The 23,555-nt window shown below is 44.5% G+C and overlaps 1 long non-coding RNA gene across 1 annotated transcript in view; it reads right to left on the reverse strand.

Annotated features, from left to right (window-relative positions):
- LOC142891214 (uncharacterized) overlaps window positions 1-16,713 on the reverse strand; it is a 125,325-nt gene extending 108,612 nt beyond the window's left edge. Inside the window, exons 1-2 of the long non-coding RNA XR_012927206.1 lie at window positions 16,623-16,713; window positions 14,631-14,804 (exon numbers count right to left, since the gene is read on the reverse strand). This is a non-coding gene — a long non-coding RNA (uncharacterized LOC142891214). The remainder of the gene's footprint in view (window positions 1-14,630; window positions 14,805-16,622) is intronic.
- Between the last annotated feature and the right edge of the window lie 6,842 nt (window positions 16,714-23,555).

Raw genomic sequence — 23,555 nt, forward strand, 5'->3', positions numbered from 1 at the left:
TGGCGCAGTCCTGTCGCAAGTGCCACCAGGTGAGACTGTTGCTCGACCTGTCGCTTTCGCCAGCAAGACACTGTCCCGATCACAAATTAACTATCCAGCGCACAGGTTGGAATTCCTGGCGTTAAAATGGGCCATTTGTGACAAGTTTGGTCATTGTCATTGCCCATTGTCCTACATCTTAACAAAGCCATGTTTGGACGCATGTGAACAAAGATGGGTTGCTAAGCTTGCCGCATTTGATTTCCATCTGAAGTATGTCCCTGGCGTTAAGAACGTTGTCGCTGATGCGCTAAGCCGCGAGCCATTCGTTCAGTCATGTATCAGTCAACGTCTGATGAAAGAGCCCTACGTTGCACTGCTGGACGAAGTTAATGGCGTCGTCAGGGGTACAGTGCAAGATGCCTTCCGGCTGACAACTGCCAAGTTCTTCAAGAAAGGGAACCAAGACCATCCGATTCTGATGCTGAAGCCGTTATTTTATTTTGAAAGGTGACCCGCAGCTATTTTAGGTCGAGAAAAAAAAATGGCCAAAATGTTTGTTTGATGGAAAGCGGGTCAAGCCGGAGTGGTTGGTGAGCCAAAAATTCTGTTGACCTCACGTTGTATGTGTTGCCTCGAACCAAAAACTCAAGAAGGAAAATAAACGAGTTAAATGGAACCCACGTCTCATCAAATTATGAATGATGTAGTGGTGCTGGTATGACGGACGGACATTGAAGACACCTGAGCGTCAAAGGTAAAGAGCGGCTACATGAATGAAAACTGTGGAACTACACAGTCAATCAACACAATCAACACATTGAACACACAAACACATCACATCCTTCCTTCATTTGGCAGCAGACAATGAAACAGCAGTTGGATCAAAGATGCAGTGGAGTCCGAAGAGACGCCAGTGAAGGATCTCTGATCCAGTGGAGCTCCAAGCTGCAGTGACTTTACACACAACTGAGCATCATGTTGAGTTGAAGCAGCAGATCAGAGCAACACTGTCAGTCACAACAGGATGTGTTGACACTCAGTGGCTGGAACACACTGGAGTGTGAAGCTGCACTGAGGACACTGTAGTGGAGACACTGAGGACCTGGGGCTTCATTTACAAAAACGTACATGGATTTCATCCTGAAACAAAAAAATCTGGATGTTCAAAATGTTGCGAACGCACAAACGCACACCCATTTCCTTTGAGCGTCCCAATCCTCGTGGAATTGATCGCACATGACCACGAGCCCTGCTCCTCCCTCGGAACATCTCCACATACAAAGCGTTGTCCCCCCTTGTTGGAAATCCAACATGCTGGTGGACTTTTGGAAGGACAGTCTTGAGGTCAGCATGACTAAAATCTCCAGTGAGGATGGTAAAGCTTTTGGGTTTGCTGTCTGTTGATCACTGATGGCCTGGTACAGTTCATTGAGTGCAGCGTTCCTCTCACTGCTGTTGTTGGTGGGAGGGATGTAAACTGCAACTAGCAAAATGGCAGTAAACTGCCAGGGCAGATAGAATGGACGGCACTTTATGATCATCAACTGTGCCAGTGGTGAACAGTGTTTGCATACCACTGCAGTGTCCCGGCACCACGCACCACAGATGTAAACACATGCTGCACCACCGCGGGACTTCCCTCCATTTACATGATGATGGTGATGATGATGATGATGATGATGATGATGATGATCAGACATTAATGAGTCTTGATTCACTTTCACTGTCTTTAGAATCTCACATGTCGACCACAACTTCTCTCTCTGCTCTCCTTCATCCAGTGAACTCTCAGAGCTTCAGTGTGCAGTGGTGTCTTCAGCTCTGCAGTCCAGCCCCTCCCACCTCACACTGCTGGACCTGAATGAGAACTTCCTGAGGGATCCTGGAGTGAAGCTGCTCTGTGCTGGACTGCAGAGTCCAAACTGCAGACTGGAAGTTCTCAGGTCAGTTCCTGCTTTCTACTGGTGGACAGTGTGTGTCAGCAGATGACAACTGGTGTGTAACGCTGCTCAGTGTGAAGACTTTGAAGCAGATATTAAAGACTCATCTAGACAAAGTGGATGTTGTTGATATTTTCATGTCAACAATCTGCAGCCAGAAAAGACTTTGGATGGTGGAAGAAAGTGTGGAAAATGTCTCCAGTCACTTTGGAGCTCAATGGAAGTTGTTGATTGGTGATGAAGGTCACATGACTGAGCAGAAGATCCTGTGAAGAAATATTAGAGGCAGATTAATAGTGCAGCAGTATTTCTTCATCTTGTCCTTTGAATGTGTTTGACTTGTAACGAGTCTCTGATGACTGAAAACAGCCACAAGCACACAAAGGACTCACTGATTATTTTCCATCTTCACTGCTGATTGGCTGCACACTGACTGACACACTGCTGTTGTTATTGTGTTGACAACCCACTGGCACAATGACTCCTTTGAGGGAATGACTCAGTGATCCCAACAGCTGCACATCTGGATCATCAACAGAGAGAAATTACTCTGAATATGACATTTACACCATGGAAGAAATCAAATATTGATTCTTTATTCAGGCTGGAGAACTGCTGGTTGACAAAGCTCAGCTGTGATTGGCTGCTCTCAGCTCTGAAGTCCAACCCCTCCCACCTCAGAGAGCTGAACCTGAGTTGGAACCACCTTAAGGATTCATCAGTGAAGGAGCTGAGTGGTTTTCTGCAGAGTCCAGACTGTAAACTGGAGACTCTGGGGTCAGTTCACCCTCTTCACTCTACAACTTCTATCACTCTTGTTGTTGTTGTCATGATTTTCACTTCACTGCTGTTGGAAATTCAATTTGCAGACACTTTTTTTTTGATAATGAATGAAAGGGCGTGTTTTCATTGCCTCACCTCGCCTCGCCATGGTATGGTGTTAGGGTGTTTGCACTGGCCGCTACACAGTTGTAGGGGGCGCTGTTTTGGTACCTCAATCCCCCAGGGTCCGAGCAAGACGAAGCGAGTTTAGTGGTGACGTAGCGACGAGCAGGGCACTGGATTGGCTCCGTGTCCGCGTCGATGTTCCCTGTCAGAGCGGACATCCACGCCAACTCCTTTGACACAGAACTTCCGTGTCAGGTACATTTTACCGTGAATACAAGTAGCTACTATTGGTGTTGTACAAATACATTTATGTGTATACAGTTTTTGAAAACAGCTTTTTCAATACATGTTTACTTTCGTCTTTTGGGGAGAGGCAGGCGAACCGGGAATGCCCTCGACGTCGCGAGTGTGTTCAACCATATTCGCGAAAACGACAAACGGCAAATGGCGAAGCGCTCGGTAAAGAAAATAAATCGAGTTGCTCCTGCGTGAGGCGCGGTAAGCTAGGGAACCCCAGGAGTCTTGAGGAGAGACGAAATACTGATTCGTCGAGAGGACGTGGCTCTTGGCCGCGAGGAAGCCTCAAACACCGCGGCATATAACAAAGTCGTCCTTGGCTCGCTAGGGCAGCTATTTCAAATAAGGAGGCGTGTTTACTGTCTGTTTTTCTGTTTGTTTGTTTTTAAATAAACGCTATTTCCCGTTGTATCCGTCTCGTGTTTACTTTTGGTGAAAATATGAAGGTTGAACTACACATTTGCTCGCATGGAAAATGAAACAATAAATTATAAATGTTGCTGCATAAATGATCAACTGTGACTTCAGTGAGGGAAAGTGTTCTTTCTTGAACAGAAAAGCAACCACAGACCGAGCAGCAGGTATGAAACAACTTCTACTTTGTCCATCGCTGCGCTGTTGTGTATCGCACAGAAGTGATGCTGGGGAAAACATTGTCCCGCTTTACCGTGTCGACTCCGCCCACGGTCTCGTAATCACAGAGCCAATGAAAACGCAATCGTACCGAGGCGAACCGTGGTGAGGCGAGGCAATGAAAACACGCCCTAAACTGGGCTTGAAGGTACAGTGGGTAAAATCCTCCCATCTAGTGGTCAGATTGCAGACTGCTTTTGTTGCAGATTCTGAAGTCGACGTTTCACTTTGATGTTCAGAGTGATGAGACCCTGGTAAAATTCCATCGTTATAAACTCTCCATCATTTCTTCTCTATTCAGGTTGGAGTACTGCTGGTTGTCAAAGCTCAGCTGTGATTGGCTGCTCTCAGCTCTGAAATCCAACCCCTCCCACCTCAGACACCTGGACCTGAGTCAGAACCAGCTGCAGGATTCATTAGTGAAGGTTCTGATTGGTTTTCTGCAGAGTCCAGATTGTAAACTGGAGACTCTGAGGTCAGTTCACCCTCTTCACTCTACAACTTCTATCACTCTTGTTGTTGTCGTCATGATTTTCACTTCACTGCTGTTGGAAATTCAATTTGCAGACACTGGTTTGTGTTTGAAATGAGTGGAACTGGGTTTGAAGCAGGGGTGTCCATTAGGTCAATCGTGTGGAGTCCTCGTCACTTCCAGCAGGTAGAATGGTTCAGGCAGGAACTCAGTGATCTTGGTCATAATGTACGATGTGCTGGATTTTGTTTTTATATGTGCTATATTTTACAGTCAAAGGTAAATGAGACGGATCGGCTTCTGCACCGCTCAGATCAAATAAAGGAGACATAAAGCAGATTTCATTTTAAATCTGAAACTATAATAATTGTTAAAATCAATGTATACTTCAGATACCTGCATTCTGTATGAGAGCAGACAGGGACAGCAAAAAGAGTTTGGCTGTTGTTTTCTTTAAATACACGCCAAACTAACGTGCTTGTCACGTGAGCCTGCAATCCTGGCGTAAACTGACGGAGACGCCTCACTCGCAAAATACGCTTCAAAGTCACGCACAGCAGAAGCACCGGAGATCCTGGGAGATGCTGCTAGCAAAACATCTGCGTTCCACACACACACACACACACACACACACACCGATTGTATAGTAGGTAGATCTTTTTGACTTGGTCATTTTAAAAGTAGCTTGCATGTTGAAAAAGTGTGAGCACCCCTGGTTTAAAGGTACAGAGTGTAAAATCCTGCCATCTGGTGGTCAGATTTCAGATTGCAGCGCTCATTCACTCACCCTCTCTCCTTTGTTGAGTGACAGATTCTAAAGTCGACATTTGACTTTGATTCTAAACTCTCCATCATTTCTTCTCTATTCAGGTTGGAGGGCTGCAGGTTGTCAGAGCTCAGCTGTGATTGGCTGCTCTCAGCTCTGAAGTCCAACGACTCCCACCTCAGACACCTGGACCTGGGTCAGAACCAACTGCAGGATTCATCAGTGAAGGAGCTGAGTGGTTTTCTGCAGAGTCCAGACTGTAAACTGGAGACTCTGAGGTCAGTTCACCCTCTTCACTCTACAACTTCTATCACTCTTGTTATTGTTGTCATGATTTTCACTTCACTGCTGTTAGAAATTCAGTTTGCAGTCACTGGTTTGTGTTTGAAATGAGTGAAACTGGGTTTGAAACAGGGGTGCCCATTAGGTCGGAGAGAGAGAGAGAGAGGGAGAGAGAGAGAGAGAGAGAGAGAGAGCTTTAAGAGTGGAGTCCTCGTCATTTAAAGCAGGTAGAATGGTTCAGGCAGGAAGTCAATGATTAGAAAACACGGTGGTTGTGGTTGATCTTGGGGTGAATTCCAATTCCTCCCTTAACCCTCAATCTCAACCCTCAATCTCAAAAATGCGCGCTCCCTGCTAGGTGCAAATGCTGTCCCGATTCTAAGAACGTCCAGTTGAGGGAGGAGATTAAGGGCTGTATCGCCCTCAATATTGAGATTCTCCGGGACCACCCTTGGCAGTGAGGGCTACCCAGAAGGCATTGTGTATTTTCGCCAAGACATCTTCGAAAAAGATGGCGACAAAAAAGCGAGCTACAAATGGAAGTATTTTCTTAGTTAATAAAGATATAAATATTACAAAACCATTTTATTGTCTTAGTTTAAGAGTTTTTTATGGATTATTGACATCGTTGTTGCGTAACATTTTTATTTTTTTTACTTTACGATGTTTGTCAGCCGGACCGGCGGTCCCGGCTTCACGTTACTTGTGTACCTCGTTGTGTAGCGACGGAGGACTTCTTCTTTTTCATCGTCTTTTTCTTCTTCTCCTTCTTCTTTGTCGTTGTCGTCTTCTTGACAGACTGGACTTAGCTTTGGCGTACGGCAGCCCCCCACAGTCTGAAGACGTAACTGCACTTAAGGGGTGTCCCATTTCTAAGCCCTTACACTTATTTTTGAGGGCCAAGATTGAGGGCCAAAGATTGAGGGTTAAGGGCGAGGGTTGAGATTGAGGAGTTAAGGGAGGAATTGGAATTGGCCCTTGGTCATAATGTCCGATGTACTGAATTTTGTTTTGACGCCTCGCTCGGAAAATACACTTCAAAGTCACGGACAGCAGAAGCACCGGAGATCCTGGGAGATGCTGCTAGCAGTTACACACACACACACACACACACACACACACACACACACACACACACACACACACACACCGATTGTATAGTAGGTAGATCTTTTTGACTTGGTCATTTTAAAAGTAGCTTGCATGTTGAAAAAGTGTGAGCACCCCTGGTTTAAAGGTACAGAGTGTAAAATCCTGCCATCTGGTGGTCAGATTTCAGATTGCAGCGCTCATTCACTCACCCTCTCTCCTTTGTTGAGTGTCAGATTCTAAAGTCGACATTTGACTTTGATTCTAAACTCTCCATCATTTCTTCTCTATTCAGGTTGGAGGGCTGCAGGTTGTCAGAGCTCAGCTGTGATTGGCTGCTCTCAGCTCTGAAGTCCAACCCCTCCCAACTCAGACACCTGGAGCTGAGTTGGAACTGCCTTCTGGATTCAACAGTGAAGGTGCTGAGTGGTTTTCTGCAGAGTCCAGACTGTAAACTGGAGGCTCTGAGGTCAGTTCACCCTCTTCACTCTATAACTGCTGCAGTTATTGTTGTCATGACTTTGAATTGAGTTTGTGGGAATTCACTTTGATTCTATTAGAAATGTGTAAAACTGGTTTTAAATTACACACACACACACACACACACACACACACACACACACACACACACGTTTGCGCACATACGCACTCACGCACGCACACACACACACACAAGCGCGCGCGCGCACACCCAACTGTGAATGACACTCTCCATCATTTATTCCGTATTCAGGTTGGAGAGGTGCAGGTTGTCAAAGATCAGCTGTGATTGGCTGCTCTCAGCTCTGAAGTCCAACCCCTCCCACCTCAGACACCTGGACCTGGCTGAGAACTATCTTCAGGATTCATCAGTTAAGGAGCTGAGTGGTTTTCTGCAGAGTCCAGACTGTAAACTGGAGACTCTGAGGTCAGTTCACCCTCTTCACTCTACAACTTCTATCTCAACTTCATGATTTTCACTTTACTGCTGTTGGAAATTCAATTTGCAGACACTGGTTTGTGATAGTAATGAATGAAACTGGACTTGAAGGTACAGTGGGTAAAATCCTCCCATCTAGTGGTCAGATTGCAGATTGCAGATGCTGAAGTGGATATTTCACTTTGATTTTCAGAGTGATGACACCCAGGAAAAACTCTCGATCATTATAAACTCCATCATTTATTCTCTGTTCAGGTTGTGGGGCTGCAATTTGTCAGAGCTCAGCTGTGATTGGCTGCTCTCAGCTCTGAAGTCCAACCCCTCCCACCTCAGAGAGCTGGACCTGAATATGAAACCCCTGAAGGAGTCATCAGTGAAGCCACTGATGGATCTTGTCTACAGCAGTGACCATCAACTGGAGAGTGTGAGGTTAGTACTGGTTTGGAACCAGTGGATGATGGTTCCAGCACCAAAGCCAGTTGATCCCACAGCAGAGGTCCAGTGTTCCCAGTCACAGTGTGAGAGGAGGATGGTGACGTCCAGCTGCTCCTCATTCATCCAACATCTGCTGCCAAACTGCTTCTTCTCTCAGTTGACCACTCAATTATTGATCAGTTCATCTTCATCAGGCCTCAGTATCAGTCCAACACTCCATGGTCACATGACCTTCTGATGTTCCACACTTGACATGTGACTGAGAGTCTGCTTCTTCTCACCAGTTACTCCATCATCTCCATCAACAGTCAACGTCTCTGTGATGATGCGTTCAAGGACCGTGAGTCCTGACTCCTGCTGTCTCTTCTTATCTTTGCAGGTGGTGGTGAGGATGAGGAGAGTGAAGAGGAGAGCTCCATCTACTGGTGGCTGAATGAACTACAACCAGTGGAGCCAAACAGCAAGCTGCACGCACCAACACTGTGTGGGCGTGTCACGACCTTTGACCCCAGTGCAGCCTGGTGGCTGGCGGACTGCTTCTCCCTACAAGCTGCTGTGGTTACTGGGAGAGACGTCCCAGAAGCCACTGGTGGAGCTGAATCCTCAGTGGAAGAAGCAGGACTTGGAGCAGCTGCTCAGTGAAGGCAGCAGCAACACAACCACTGCTTCTGCTCTCATCATCCACGGCTGGAACATCTCAGCATGAAGGTTCCACACATCAACAACACACTGCTCTGCTCTCACTTCAGACTTCTATAACATCTTCATTTTGGAGGTGAAAAATACTTTTCAAGAGACTTTATTTCTGCTTCATGATCTTAAATGAGGAAATCATGTGGAAAAGATAAAGTGATTCACAACACCTGTGATGGGAACTCAAATCATTATTGAATCATAATTAAGACAAAAGAAGTTTCCCTCAAAATAGTTCATGGTTTTGATGCTTGCCAGATGTTTGTGTGGAGATTTCAGAAGGACGTCAATGAATCAGAAGGAAACCAGATCATTTATTTTATGTGATTATGTTATATCATCCTAACTTTGTTACAAGCTCAAACATTATATTTCAATGATTCAATATTCTGACAATAAAAGCCATCACAACCTGTGTGACCTTGACCTCAACTGACGTTTCATTTCTGCTGCTTTAACACTTTGATTATATATCTCCTGAAGTCCTACCATGGGGATTCTCCATATCTGAATAACTTGTGTACTCAAACCTTCTGTAGGCCATACCCACTTCTCCACTAGGTCTCAACATAAACCACATGAATCAATGAAAATAAATCTCACTTTTACAAACAAATCCAATTCAGTTCAAATATAATTTAAATAAAATAAATGATACATTATAATTATTCACCAACAGATAAATCAATGAAAGATATGAGGTGGTTTGCCCTCTCTGGGTCGGTGGGGAGGCCCTGCCTCAGGGGGAGGAGTTCCAGCATCTCGGGGTCTTGTTTAGGACGCCTCCCTGGGGAGGTGTTCCAGGCATGTCCCACCAGGAGGAGACCCTGCTGAAGGGACCAGGTCTCTGGGCTGGACTGGGAAGCCTTGGGGTCCCACTGGAGGAGCTGGAGGAGGTGACTGGGTCCAGGGAAGTCTGGGGGTCTCTGCTGAGGCTGCTGCCCCCGAGACCTGACTCCAGATACGGCAGTAGAAGATGGATGGATGGATGGATGGATGGATGAATGGATGGATGCCAGGTGATAGAACATTTCATAAAAACAGACTCTGCATTATAACTTCTATTACACTCTAAATAACTCACTCCAATATAACTGCACTCGTCCTTCTCTCACATTACATTGGATCACAATGACCAAACAACACAACAAAGACAATGATCCAACTGTACTGCCACTTCCAGACTCAGTGTAGGTCTGTAGGCCTCTTGGACCTTCATGTGAACCACTGCGTGTTGACTTGAGTTGAAACATGGCTGACTGCTGTCCTCCTACCTGGACAATGCAATCTCACTTTCAATCTCACAGCCACTAAAAAACCTGATTGTGATTGAGAGGTCCTCAGCAGCCAATCACTGTTGGGAGTCCAGCCTTCAAACACTCCTCCTGAATCCACAGTCACATCTGTGAGCATCTGGAACTTTGGCCCTGATCCTCCACACCACACAACTTGGGATGACAGCGCCACCTACCTGGATCCTTTCAGCAGCCAGTCCATGCTCTGACTCGTTTCCACTGTGGCCTGTTGGCTCATCTGGACCGGAGTCTGGATCATCAGTGTCCAGGTTCATGGAATCTGTCAGAGTGCCGCCGTCCTGTGATGTAATGATAGAGAATCACTCTATTTATACTAATGTGCAGAACCACTAGAGTGTCATTTCTTCACTGCTGTCAGCAACAAGCATTTGGTGTCACACTGGTGTACAACACTTATGGGCTAATTAATAAGAAATTACATATTTATGAATCACCCGCAATGCCCAGATTGTTGCTGCTTATCTGCTGATATGAGCCGTCAACTGTTGCAATATAGAACCACGGGCAGGAAATTACAATTAGTGTAGAGTGTATTATAATTTAAAAGTTTACTAACGGTAGTTCTTTAAAGAATTTAGCAGGGATGGAACAGGCTAACGTGACGACGTCGCTTGTAAAACGGTAGGAGCTCAACCTGCTGTCACGGTGAAAACTCCGTGTTACGTCCCATCGAGGGGGACCGAGACGCAACGTGTGGGACACCTTCCCCCACTCCCAAGCCTCATTAATTTTTCACTGCAGTTGGTGGTTTTCAACAAAAACATTTATGAATCAGTAAATGAAAGAAACAAAACAACTTAACTGGTGGGCAGCAAAGGCTTCAGGGTGGGCCCAGGCCAAAATAATAAACCAAACTCCAACTAGCTCGCCTTAAGAACTAACTAAAGAAAGAAAGAGAAGCCAAATACAGAAAGGCTAACCTCCCTACATACTTAATAAACAGGAGAAAAGAGGGGACAAAGAAAATGGCAGCCCAGCCCTTTTTTTTTATTAACCTCTTTCAATGAACTCCAAAACATACATGGTCAAAATCCATATTATTATTATGTTGTTGTTGTTTTTTTAATGCTCATACAAAACAAAAATAGTGTAGTGAGAGTCGTCTGAATTGGGTTCAGTGAGGGTCACATTCACTTGTAGCGCATTATTTCCGGCAGCAAGCTTCTCCTGTTACGACTTTTCAGTTCACTAACTAACTCAACCTTGATTGGGGGAGTGACGAGCACACAGCACGTGAAGTGAGCTTCCTCCCACGGAAATACCATAGGAAGACACGGATTAAATAGTATGGCTTGTCCACCAGAAGGCTGTATTATGGTGTACGTAATATAAAACTTTGGCCCAGTTCTGCTTGTATTGCATTGTATTGGTTGGTGTTCCTGAAGTTTCATTTTTCGTCCCTTTTTATTTTTTACATCCATGTTTGTGATGAAATAGTATTGTGAATCGCTAGCTCGCATTGCATGCTGGGAAACAGCGTCACTCAAGGAAGTTTTGGCTTCGCTGACACGGTCCTGAAGGGAAGTGGGTTTTAGTGCACTGGAACGGGATGAATGTGTTTAATCAAGCAGTACAAACCTGATTAATTGTCTTAATACTTCACTTCGAATGGCCATATTGTTTAGGATTAGAATTAGATGACAACTTCTTCACAATATTTGCAACTATTCAATTTGACCAGCAGGTGTCAGTAGAAGACGAAATTTCATGTTGACTATTTCCTAATGGAAGTGCTCTCTTGACGGACGGTGTAAAAGGAAAATGGCCAGCTGCAGCAGAAAAGTGGACCCATATATATATATATATATATACATATATATATATATATATATGTATATATATATATATATATATATATATATATATATATATATATATATATATATACACTTTTCTGCTGCAGCTGGCCATTTTCCTTTTAAAGAGATTTAAAATATGAATTGCAGATATACATATACATATATATATATATATATATATATATATATATATATATATATATATCTGCAATTCATATTTTAAATCTCTTGCAGTTGCAGTCAACTGAGATTTGGAGAGAGTTTGGATTACTAGATTTTTGATAGCGTTTATAGTTTGGAGTGTTTGAGACTAGATAGCGTTTAGTTTGGAGATATTTTTGAGAGCTTACGGAGAGAGTGAGGAGGGGAGAGGTGATAGGATGGAGCCCCCTGTCCTGTACATCAATGTCCATGTTACACAAGCATCTATGCCAGGGGTGCCCATTACGTCCATCGCGATCTACTGGTCAATTGCGAAGGGAGTTTGGGTCTATCGCATGGAGAGAGAGAGGGAGAGAGAGAGTGAGTGAGAGAGAGAGAGAGAGATCCGCGTCAATTACAGCAGGTAGAATCGTTCAGGCAGGATTAGAAAACACGGTGGATCTGGTTGATTTTGGTCATAATGTACGATGTGCTGGATTTTGTTCTTAAATGTGCTGTGCTTTACAGTGAAACGTAAATGTGACGTATCGGCTTCGGCACTATTCAGATCAAATAAAGACCAGACAGGGACAGGAAAAAGAGTTTCGCTGTTGTTTTACACGCAAAACTACCGGGGTTGTCGCGTGAGCTTGCAATCCTGGCGTAAACTGATGGAGACGCCTCGCTCGGAAAATGCGCTTCAAAGTGCGCACGCACTGCAGACGCGCCGGAGATCCTGGGAGATGCTGCTGGCAAAACGTCTGCATCACACACACACGCACACCAATTATCCCTAACCTATGCGCTGGAAAACACAAAACTATACAGCAAAACATCTTAACTTAAACACACTTTTATTGATAAAATCAAACATAGGCAGATATAACCTAAACAATTTTAAACCATGAGTTTTCTGTACAATGATGAGCATAAATGCACATGGGAACATGTTGACCCATTTAATCCTTTCTTTCTTTATCATTGGACTACAAATATATTTCTGAATGACTTTTCCTGTTTTATAGGAGGTGGATCTTTTTGACTTGCTCATTTTAAAAGTAGCTTGCATGTTGAAAAAGTGTGAGCACCCCTGATCTATGCCCTTTTCCAAGTCCCACAATCACTTTCACTATCATCTGCCTGATTACACCCATGCCATTTTCAGAAAAAAATTGCACAAACAGAATACATTCAAAAAATGTATCATACACATAGTTATCAAGTCAAGTTATTTATTTATTGTCATTGTTGAACAAAGTTAACAACAACATTTGTTTGGAGCATCCCCATAACCACTGGCATCAGTACCCATAAAAATAATCATAAATAAGTGAGAAAAAAAATAATATATATGTACATATATATATATATATATATGTATGTATATATATATATATATATATATGTATATGTATATATATATATATATATATATATATATATATATATATATATATATATACATATATATATATATATATATATACATACATATATATATATATATATATATACATACATATATATATATATATATATATATATATATATACATACATATATATATATATATATATACATATACATATATATATATATATATATATACATACATATATATATATATATATATATATATATATATACATACATATATATATATATATATATATATATATATATATACATACATATATATATATATATATATATACATATATATATATATATATATATATATATATATATATATATATACATATATATATATATATATATATATATATATATACATATATATATATATATATATATATATATGTATATATATATATATATATATGTATATATATGGTCATTCATTTTTTGCAATTCATAGTCATTCCCAACAGACATAACAGACACAAAAATTCAATGCATCACAAGTGGTTCAGACACAGCTTGCCTGTGATTGTACATTTGGCCAGTAGGTGGTTTCGTGTGCACATGAAGCTTCGAACCAGTTGGCTCAAGTGGTTCAATGCCTCATGAGGCTTCACCTCACCATCACTAGTCGTGACACACAGCTTGCTGTTTGGCTCCACTGGTTGTAGTTCATTCAGCCACCAGTAGATGGAGCTCTCCTCTTCACTCTCCTCATCCTCACCACCACCTGCAAAGATAAGAAGAGACAGCAGGAGTCAGGATTCACGGTCCTTGAACGCATCATCACAGAGACGTTGACTGTTGATGGAGATGATGGAGTAACTGGTGAGAAGAAGCAGACTCTCAGTCACATGTCAAGTGTGGAACATCAGAAGGTCATGTGACCATGGAGTGTTGGACTGATACTGAGGCCTGATGAAGATGAACTGATCAATAATTGAGTGGTCAACTGAGAGAAGAAGCAGTTTGGCAGCAGATGTTGGATGAATGAGGAGCAGCTGGACGTCACCATCCTCCTCTCACACTGTGACTGGGAACACTGGACCTCTGCTGTGGGATCAACTGGCTTTGGTGCTGGAACCATCATCCACTGGTTCCAAACCAGTACTAACCTCACACTCTCCAGTTGATGGTCACTGCTGTAGACAAGATCCATCAGTGGCTTCACTGATGACTCCTTCAGGGGTTTCATATTCAGGTCCAGCTCTCTGAGGTGGGAGGGGTTGGACTTCAGAGCTGAGAGCAGCCAATCACAGCTGAGCTCTGACAAATTGCAGCCCCACAACCTGAACAGAGAATAAATGATGGAGTTTATAATGATCGAGAGTTTTTCCTGGGTGTCATCACTCTGAAAATCAAAGTGAAATATCCACTTCAGCATCTGCAATCTGCAATCTGACCACTAGATGGGAGGATTTTACCCACTGTACCTTCAAGTCCAGTTTCATTCATTACTATCACAAACCAGTGTCTGCAAATTGAATTTCCAACAGCAGTAAAGTGAAAATCATGAAGTTGAGATAGAAGTTGTAGAGTGAAGAGGGTGAACTGACCTCAGAGTCTCCAGTTTACAGTCTGGACTCTGCAGAAAACCACTCAGCTCCTTAACTGATGAATCCTGAAGATAGTTCTCAGCCAGGTCCAGGTGTCTGAGGTGGGAGGGGTTGGACTTCAGAGCTGAGAGCAGCCAATCACAGCTGATCTTTGACAACCTGCACCTCTCCAACCTGAATACGGAATAAATGATGGAGAGTGTCATTCACAGTTGGGTGTGCGCGCGCGCGCTTGTGTGTGTGTGTGTGCGTGCGTGAGTGCGTATGTGCGCAAACGTGTGTGTGTGTGTGTGTGTGTGTGTGTGTGTGTGTGTGTGTGTGTAATTTAAAACCAGTTTTACACATTTCTAATAGAATCAAAGTGAATTCCCACAAACTCAATTCAAAGTCATGACAACAATAACTGCAGCAGTTATAGAGTGAAGAGGGTGAACTGACCTCAGAGCCTCCAGTTTACAGTCTGGACTCTGCAGAAAACCACTCAGCACCTTCACTGTTGAATCCAGAAGGCAGTTCCAACTCAGCTCCAGGTGTCTGAGTTGGGAGGGGTTGGACTTCAGAGCTGAGAGCAGCCAATCACAGCTGAGCTCTGACAACCTGCAGCCCTCCAACCTGAATAGAGAAGAAATGATGGAGAGTTTAGAATCAAAGTCAAATGTCGACTTTAGAATCTGACACTCAACAAAGGAGAGAGGGTGAGTGAATGAGCGCTGCAATCTGAAATCTGACCACCAGATGGCAGGATTTTACACTCTGTACCTTTAAACCAGGGGTGCTCACACTTTTTCAACATGCAAGCTACTTTTAAAATGACCAAGTCAAAAAGATCTACCTACTATACAATCGGTGTGTGTGTGTGTGTGTGTGTGTGTGTGTGTGTGTGTGTGTGTGTGTGTGTAACTGCTAGCAGCATCTCCCAGGATCTCCGGTGCTTCTGCTGTCCGTGACTTTGAAGTGTATTTTCCGAGCGAGGCGTCAAAACAAAATTCAGTACATCGGACATTATGACCAAGGGCCAATTCCAATTCCTCCCTTAACTCCTCAATCTCAACCCTCGCCCTTAACCCTCAATCTTTGGCCCTCAATCTTGGCCCTCAAAAATAAGTGTAAGGGCTTAGAAATGGGACACCCCTTAAGTGCAGTTACGTCTTCAGACTGTGGGGGGCTGCCTTATGCCAAAGCTAAGTCCAGTCTGTCAAGAAGACGACAACGACGAAGAAGAATGAGAAGAAGAAAAAGACGATGAAAAAGAAGAAGTCCTCCGTCGCTACACAACGAGGTACACAAGTAACGTGAAGCCGGGACCGCCGGTCCGGCTGACAAACATCGTAAAGTAAAAAAAATAAAAATGTTACGCAACAACGATGTCAATAATCCATAAAAAACTCTTAAACTAAGACAATAAAATGGTTTTGTAATATTTATATCTTTATTAACTAAGAAAATACTTCCATTTGTAGCTCGCTTTTTTGTCGCCATCTTTTTCGAAGATGTCTTGGCGAAAATACACAATGCCTTCTGGGTAGCCCTCACTGCCAAGGGTGGTCCCGGAGAATCTCAATATTGAGGGCGATACAGCCCTTAATCTCCTCCCTCAACTGGACGTTCTTAGAATCGGGACAGCATTTGCACCTAGCAGGGAGCGCGCATTTTTGAGATTGAGGGTTGAGATTGAGGGTTAAGGGAGGAATTGGAATTCACCCCAAGATCAACCACAACCACCGTGTTTTCTAATCATTGACTTCCTGCCTGAACCATTCTACCTGCTTTAAATGACGAGGACTCCACTCTTAAAGCTCTCTCTCTCTCGCTCTCTCTCTCTCTCTCTCTCTCTCTCTTCGACCTAATGGGCACCCCTGTTTCAAACCCAGTTTCACTCATTTCAAACACAAACCAGTGACTGCAAACTGAATTTCCAACAGCAGTGAAGTGAAAATCATGACAACAATAACAAGAGTGATAGAAGTTGTAGAGTGAAGAGGGTGAACTGACCTCAGAGTCTCCAGTTTACAGTCTGGACTCTGCAGAAAACCACTCAGCTCCTTCACTGATGAATCCTGCAGTTGGTTCTGACCCAGGTCCAGGTGTCTGAGGTGGGAGTCGTTGGACTTCAGAGCTGAGAGCAGCCAATCACAGCTGAGCTTTGACAACCTGCAGCCCTCCAACCTGAATAGAGAAGAAATGAAGGAGAGTTTAGAATCAAAGTCAAATGTCGACTTTAGAATCTGACACTCAACAAAGGAGAGAGGGTGAGTGAATGAGCGCTGCAATCTGAAATCTGACCACCAGATGGCAGGATTTAACACTCTGTACCTTTAAACCAGGGGTGCTCACACTTTTTCAACATGCAAGCTACTTTTAAAATGACCAAGTCAAAAAGATCTACCTACTATACAATCGGTGTGTGTGTGTGTGTGTGTGTGTGTGTGTGTGTGTGTGGAACGCAGAAGTTTTGCGAGCAGCATCTCCCAGGATCTCCGGTGCTTCTGCTGTGCGTGACTTTGAAGCGTATTTTGCGAGTGAGGCGTCTCCGTCAGTTTACGCCAGGATTGCAAGCTCACGTGACAAGCACAGTAGTTTGGCGTGTATTTAAAGAAAACAACAGCCAAACTCTTTTTGCTGTCCCTGTCTGCTCTCATACAGAATGCAGGTATCTGAAGTATACATTGATTTTAACAATTATTATAGTTTCAGATTTAAAATGAAATCTGCTTTATGTCTCCTTTATTTGATCTGAGCGGTGCAGAAGCCGATTCGTTTCATTTACCTTTGACTGTAAAATCCAGCACATATAAAAACAAAATCCAGCACATCGTACATTATGACCAAGATCACTGAGTTCCTGCCTGAACCATTCTACCTGCTGGAAGTGACGAGGACTCCACACGATTGACCTAATGGACACCCCTGCTTCAAACCCAGTTCCACTCATTTCAAACACAAACCAGTGTCTGCAAATTGAATTTCCAACAGCAGTGAAGTGAAAATCATGACGACAACAACAAGAGTGATAGAAGTTGTAGAGTGAAGAGGGTGAACTGACCTCAGAGTCTCCAGTTTACAATCTGGACTCTGCAGAAAACCACTCAGAACCTTCACTAATGAATCCTGCAGCTGGTTCTGACTCAGGTCCAGGTGTCTGAGGTGGGAGGGGTTGGATTTCAGAGCTGAGAGCAGCCAATCACAGCTGAGCTTTGACAACCAGCAGTACTCCAACCTGAATAGAGAAGAAATGATGGAGAGTTTATAACGATGGAATTTTACCAGGGTCTCATCACTCTGAACATCAAAGTGAAACGTCGACTTCAGAATCTGCAACAAAAGCAGTCTGCAATCTGACCACTAGATGGGAGGATTTTACCCACTGTACCTTCAAGCCCAGTTTAGGGCGTGTTTTCATTGCCTTGCCTCACCACGGTTCGCCTCGGTACGATTGCGTTTTCATTGGCTCTGTGATTATGAGACCGTGGGCGGAGTCGACACGGTAAAGCGGGACAATGTTTTCCCCAGCATCACTTCTGTGCGATACACAACAGCGCAGCGATGGACAAAGTAGAAGTTGTTTCATACCTGCTGCTCGGTCTGTGGTTGCTTTTCTGTTCAAGAAAGAACACTTTCCCTCACTGAAGTCACAGTTGATCATTTATGCAGCAACATTTATAATTTATTGTTTCGTTTTCCATGCGAGCAAATGTGTAGTTCAACCTTCATATTTTCACCAAAAGTAAACACGAGACGGATACAACGGGAAATAGCGTTTATTTAAAAACAAACAAACAGAAAAACAGACAGTAAACACGCCTCCTTATTTGAAATAGCTGCCCTAGCGAGCCAAGGACGACTTTGTTATATGCCGCGGTGTTTGAGGCTTCCTCGCGGCCAAGAGCCACGTCCTCTCGACGAATCAGTATTTCTTCTCTCCTCAAGACTCCTGGGGTTCCCTAGCTTACCGCGCCTCACGCAGGAGCAACTCGATTTATTTTCTTTACCGAGCGCTTCGCCATTTGCCGTTTGTCTTTTTCGCGAATATGGTTGAACACACTCGCGACGTCGAGGGCATTCCCGGTTTGCCTGCCTCTCCCCAAAAGACGAAAGTAAACATGTATTGAAAAAGCTGTTTTCAAAAACTGTATACACATAAATGTATTTGTACAACACCAATAGTAGCTACTTGTATTCACGGTAAAATGTACCTGACACGGAAGTTCTGTGTCAAAGGAGTTGGCGTGGATGTCCGCTCTGACAGGGAACATCGACGCGGACACGGAGCAAATCCAGTGCCCTGCTCGTCGCTACGTCACCACTAAACTCGCTTCGTCTTGCTCGGACCCTGGGGGATTGAGGTACCAAAACAGCGCCCCCTACAACTGTGTAGCGGCCAGTGCAAACACCCTAACACCATACCATGGCGAGGCGAGGTGAGGCAATGAAAACACGCCCTTTCATTCATTATCAAAAAAAAAGTGTCTGCAAATTGAATTTCCAACAGCAGTGAAGTGAAAATCATGACAACAACAACAAGAGTGATAGAAGTTGTAGAGTGAAGAGGGTGAACTGACCCCAGAGTCTCCAGTTTACAGTCTGGACTCTGCAGAAAACCACTCAGCTCCTTCACTGATGAATCCTTAAGGTGGTTCCAACTCAGGTTCAGCTCTCTGAGGTGGGAGGGGTTGGACTTCAGAGCTGAGAGCAGCCAATCACAGCTGAGCTTTGTCAACCAGCAGTTCTCCAGCCTGAATAAAGAATCAATATTTGATTTCTTCCATGGTGTAAATGTCATATTCAGAGTAATTTCTCCCTGTTGATGATCCAGATGTGCAGCTGTTGGGATCACTGAGTCATTCCCTCAAAGGAGTCATTGTGCCAGTGGGTTGTCAACACAATAACAACAGCAGTGTGTCAGTCAGTGTGCAGCCAATCAGCAGTGAAGATGGAAAATAATCAGTGAGTCCTTTGTGTGCTTGTGGCTGTTTTCAGTCATCAGAGACTCGTTACAAGTCAAACACATTCAAAGGACAAGATGAAGAAATACTGCTGCACTATTAATCTGCCTCTAATATTTCTTCACAGGATCTTCTGCTCAGTCATGTGACCTTCATCACCAATCAACAACTTCCATTGAGCTCCAAAGTGACTGGAGACATTTTCCACACTTTCTTCCACCATCCAAAGTCTTTTCTGGCTGCAGATTGTTGACATGAAAATATCAACAACATCCACTTTGTCTAGATGAGTCTTTAATATCTGCTTCAAAGTCTTCACACTGAGCAGCGTTACACACCAGTTGTCATCTGCTGACACACACTGTCCACCAGTAGAAAGCAGGAACTGACCTGAGAACTTCCAGTCTGCAGTTTGGACTCTGCAGTCCAGCACAGAGCAGCTTCACTCCAGGATCCCTCAGGAAGTTCTCACTCAGGTCCAGCAGTGTGAGGTGGGAGGGGCTGGACTGCAGAGCTGAAGACACCACTGCACACTGAAGCTCTGAGAGTTCACTGGATGAAGGAGAGCAGAGAGAGAAGTTGTGGTCGACATGTGAGATTCTGAAGACAGTGAAAGTGAATCAAGACTCATTAATGTCTGATCATCATCATCATCATCACCATGTAAATGGAGGGAAGTCCCGCGGTGGTGCAGCATGGGTTTACATCTGTGGTGCGTGGTGCCGGGACACTGCAGTGGTATGCAAACACTGTTCACCACTGGCACAGTTGATGATCATAAAGTGCCGTCTATTCTATCTGCCCTGGCAGTTTACTGCCATTTTGCTAGTTGCAGTTTACATCCCTCCCACCAACAACAGCAGTGAGAGGAACGCTGCACTCAATGAACTGTACCAGGCCATCAGTGATCAACAGACAGCAAACCCAAAAGCTTTACCATCCTCACTGGAGATTTTAGTCATGCTGACCTCAAGACTGTCCTTCCAAAAGTCCAACGCTTTGTATGTGGAGGTGTTCCGAGGGAGGAGCAGGGCTCGTGCTCATGTGCGATCAATTCCACGAGGATTGGGACGCTCAAAGGAAATGGGTGTGTGTTTGTGCGTTTGCAACATTTTGAACATCCAGATTTTTTTGTTTCAGGATGAAATCCATGTACGTTTTTGTAAATGAAGCCCCAGGTCCTCAGTGTCTCCACTACAGTGTCCTCAGTGCAGCTTCACACTCCAGTGTGTTCCAGCCACTGAGTGTCAACACGTCCTGTTGTGACTGACAGTGTTGCTCTGATCTGCTGCTTCAACTCAACATGATGCTCAGTTGTGTGTAAAGTCACTGCAGCTTGGAGCTCCACTGGATCAGAGATCCTTCACTGGCGTCTCTTCGGACTCCACTGCATCTTTGATCCAACTGCTGTTTTATTGTCTGCTGCCAAATGAAGGAAGGATGTGATGTGTTTGTGTGTTCAATGTGTTGATTGTGTTGATTGACTGTGTAGTTCCACAGTTTTCATTCATGTAGCCGCTCTTTACCTTTGACCCTCAGGTGTCTTCAATGTCCGTCCGTCATACCAGCACCACTACATCATTCATAAATTGATGAGACGTGGGTTCCATTTAACTTGTTTATTTTCCTTCTTGAGTTTTTGGTTCGAGGCAACACAGACAACGTGAGGTCAAAAGAATTTTTGGCTCACCAACCACTCCGGCTTGACCCGCTTTCCATCAAACAAACATTTCGGCCATTTTTTTTTCTCGACCTAAAATAGCTGCGGGTCACCTTTCAAAATAAAATAACGGCTTCAGCATCAGAATCGGATGGTCTTGGTTCCCTTTCTTGAAGAACTTGGCAGTTGTCAGCCGGAAGGCATCTTGCACTGTACCCCTGACGACGCCATTAACTTCGTCCAGCAGTGCAACGTAGGGCTCTTTCATCAGACGTTGACTGATACATGACTGAACGAATGGCTCGCGGCTTAGCGCATCAGCGACAACGTTCTTAATGCCAGGGACATACTTCAGATCGAAATCAAATGCGGCAAGCTTAGCAACCCATCTTTGTTCACATGCGTCCAAACATGGCTTTGTTAAGATGTAGGACAATGGGCAATGACAATGACCAAACTTGTCACAAATGGCCCATTTTAACGCCAGGAATTCCAACCTGTGCGCTGGATAGTTAATTTGTGATCGGGACAGTGTCTTGCTGGCGAAAGCGACAGGTCGAGCAACAGTCTCACCTGGTGGCACTTGAGACAGGACTGCGCCAATGCCATCAAACGACGCATCAACAGCGAGAACGAAGGGCTCACTGAAGTTGGGGTGGGATAAGGTGACATTGCAAGCTAATTCATTCTTCAGGGTCTGGAACGATTCTTTGCATGCAGCAGTCCAGTCGCTTGCCATAAGCGCTGGTGGAGCAGATGATCGCTTTTTCACCTTCCTGCCTCTCATGGCCTTATGCTGCACCTGCCTTCCAGAGAGGAGTCTGAACAAGGGTTTTGCTTTAGCAGAGCAGTCAGCTATGAAGTGCTGATAGTAGAAGATTAGGCCCAGGAAAGAATTAATCTTCCTCCAGGAAGGGGTCACACCATCACTCTCCATCAGGTCAGCCTCTCCCACATCCATGATGGCTTTCATCTTGTCAGGGTCCTTCATCACCCCGTCCCCACAAATGACATGTCCCAGGAACCTTACTGACCTCCGCAAAAGATGACACTTCTTGGGGGCCAGTTTGAGTTTGTGACTTTTCAGACGGGAGAACACCATCTCTAGACGCTCAAGCGCCTGCTGTTCAGTTGGGGCAAAGACCATCAGGTCATCAAGATAGCAGAGCAGACTAGTGAAGTTTTCATCCCCGAAGATTGACATCATCATTCGCATGAATGTTGCAGGACTGTTGGACAGACCTTGTGGCATTCTGTTGTACTAGTGGAGGCCAAAAGGTGAAGAGAAAGCTGTGTATTTTTTTGTGCTCTTCATGGAGTGGCACATTGTAGAAGCCAGACGTCAAGTCCATGGTGGAGAAGAAGACATTTCCTCCAAGTGCAACCCACCGATCCTGGGGTGCCTTGGGCCAGGCCGTCGAGTCGGACCATGAACAGGACTGTTTGAAGCTGGGGAAGATCTTTGCAGGAGCACCTTCTCCAGCATGTTAATAAGGCGGTTCAGGGCATCAGGGTCAGTGGCCTGTGGCTGCAGTGGGCTCTGTTCTTCAGCAGGTGGTGCAGGTGGCGAGACAGCAGCAAGAGCATTCACTGACACCCTTTCTCTGGAAGTTCTGTTCACTGACATCATTTCAGAATGACATTCGTTCAGAATGTCTTGGACTTCACGAGCAGTCCACTTGTCTATCGTCTTCGACCTGAAGGTCATGGCGAGCTCAGTAGAAGGGCAGTTCTTTATGAACATTCGAGTCACCTCAGTGCTGGGGCTGTCCAGTGACTTTCCTTGCTCCTTCAGACGTTCAATGGCCAAGTCAACAGCGCGGTTCAGTCTAAGCCAGTAGTCAAAGGCATCCTCACCCTTCCCAGGAAGAGTGGTGTAAAAGTCTGCTAATGGGAGTGGTGAACACGGAACAGAATCAAAGTGCTTCCGCAAGAGACCATAAATGGCATCGGGGTTACAGGTGATGTTAATACCACTGTTCCTGGTCCCAAACCTGACAACATCCTTTGCTTTGCCACCAAGATGAACAAGGATCTCCTCCGCTTGTTCCTCAGGTTGCAGATTCCCCCTCTTAATGAAACTCCTCATGAGCTCCTCCCACTCCTGGACGGAAACAGAGTCTGAGTTGTCTCCTCTGAAGCAGGGGGGCTCCTTCAGCTTTCGATGAGGGACATATTGCAAATGGGACACGTCAAAAGCATTTGTGGCAGACACATTTGCATGGCTAGGTCGAGGGGTAGCACTATGTAAAGGGGAACTGGCTAGCATATCAGCATGGGCAGGTGAAGGGGCAGCACTTAGTAAAGGGGTAGTGACAGATG

The sequence above is a fragment of the Nelusetta ayraudi genome, unplaced genomic scaffold, assembly GCF_046127955.1.
Source record: "Nelusetta ayraudi isolate G7.1 ecotype Tasmania unplaced genomic scaffold, CSIRO-AGI_Nayr_v1 ptg000029l, whole genome shotgun sequence".
NCBI lineage: Eukaryota > Metazoa > Chordata > Actinopteri > Tetraodontiformes > Monacanthidae > Nelusetta > Nelusetta ayraudi.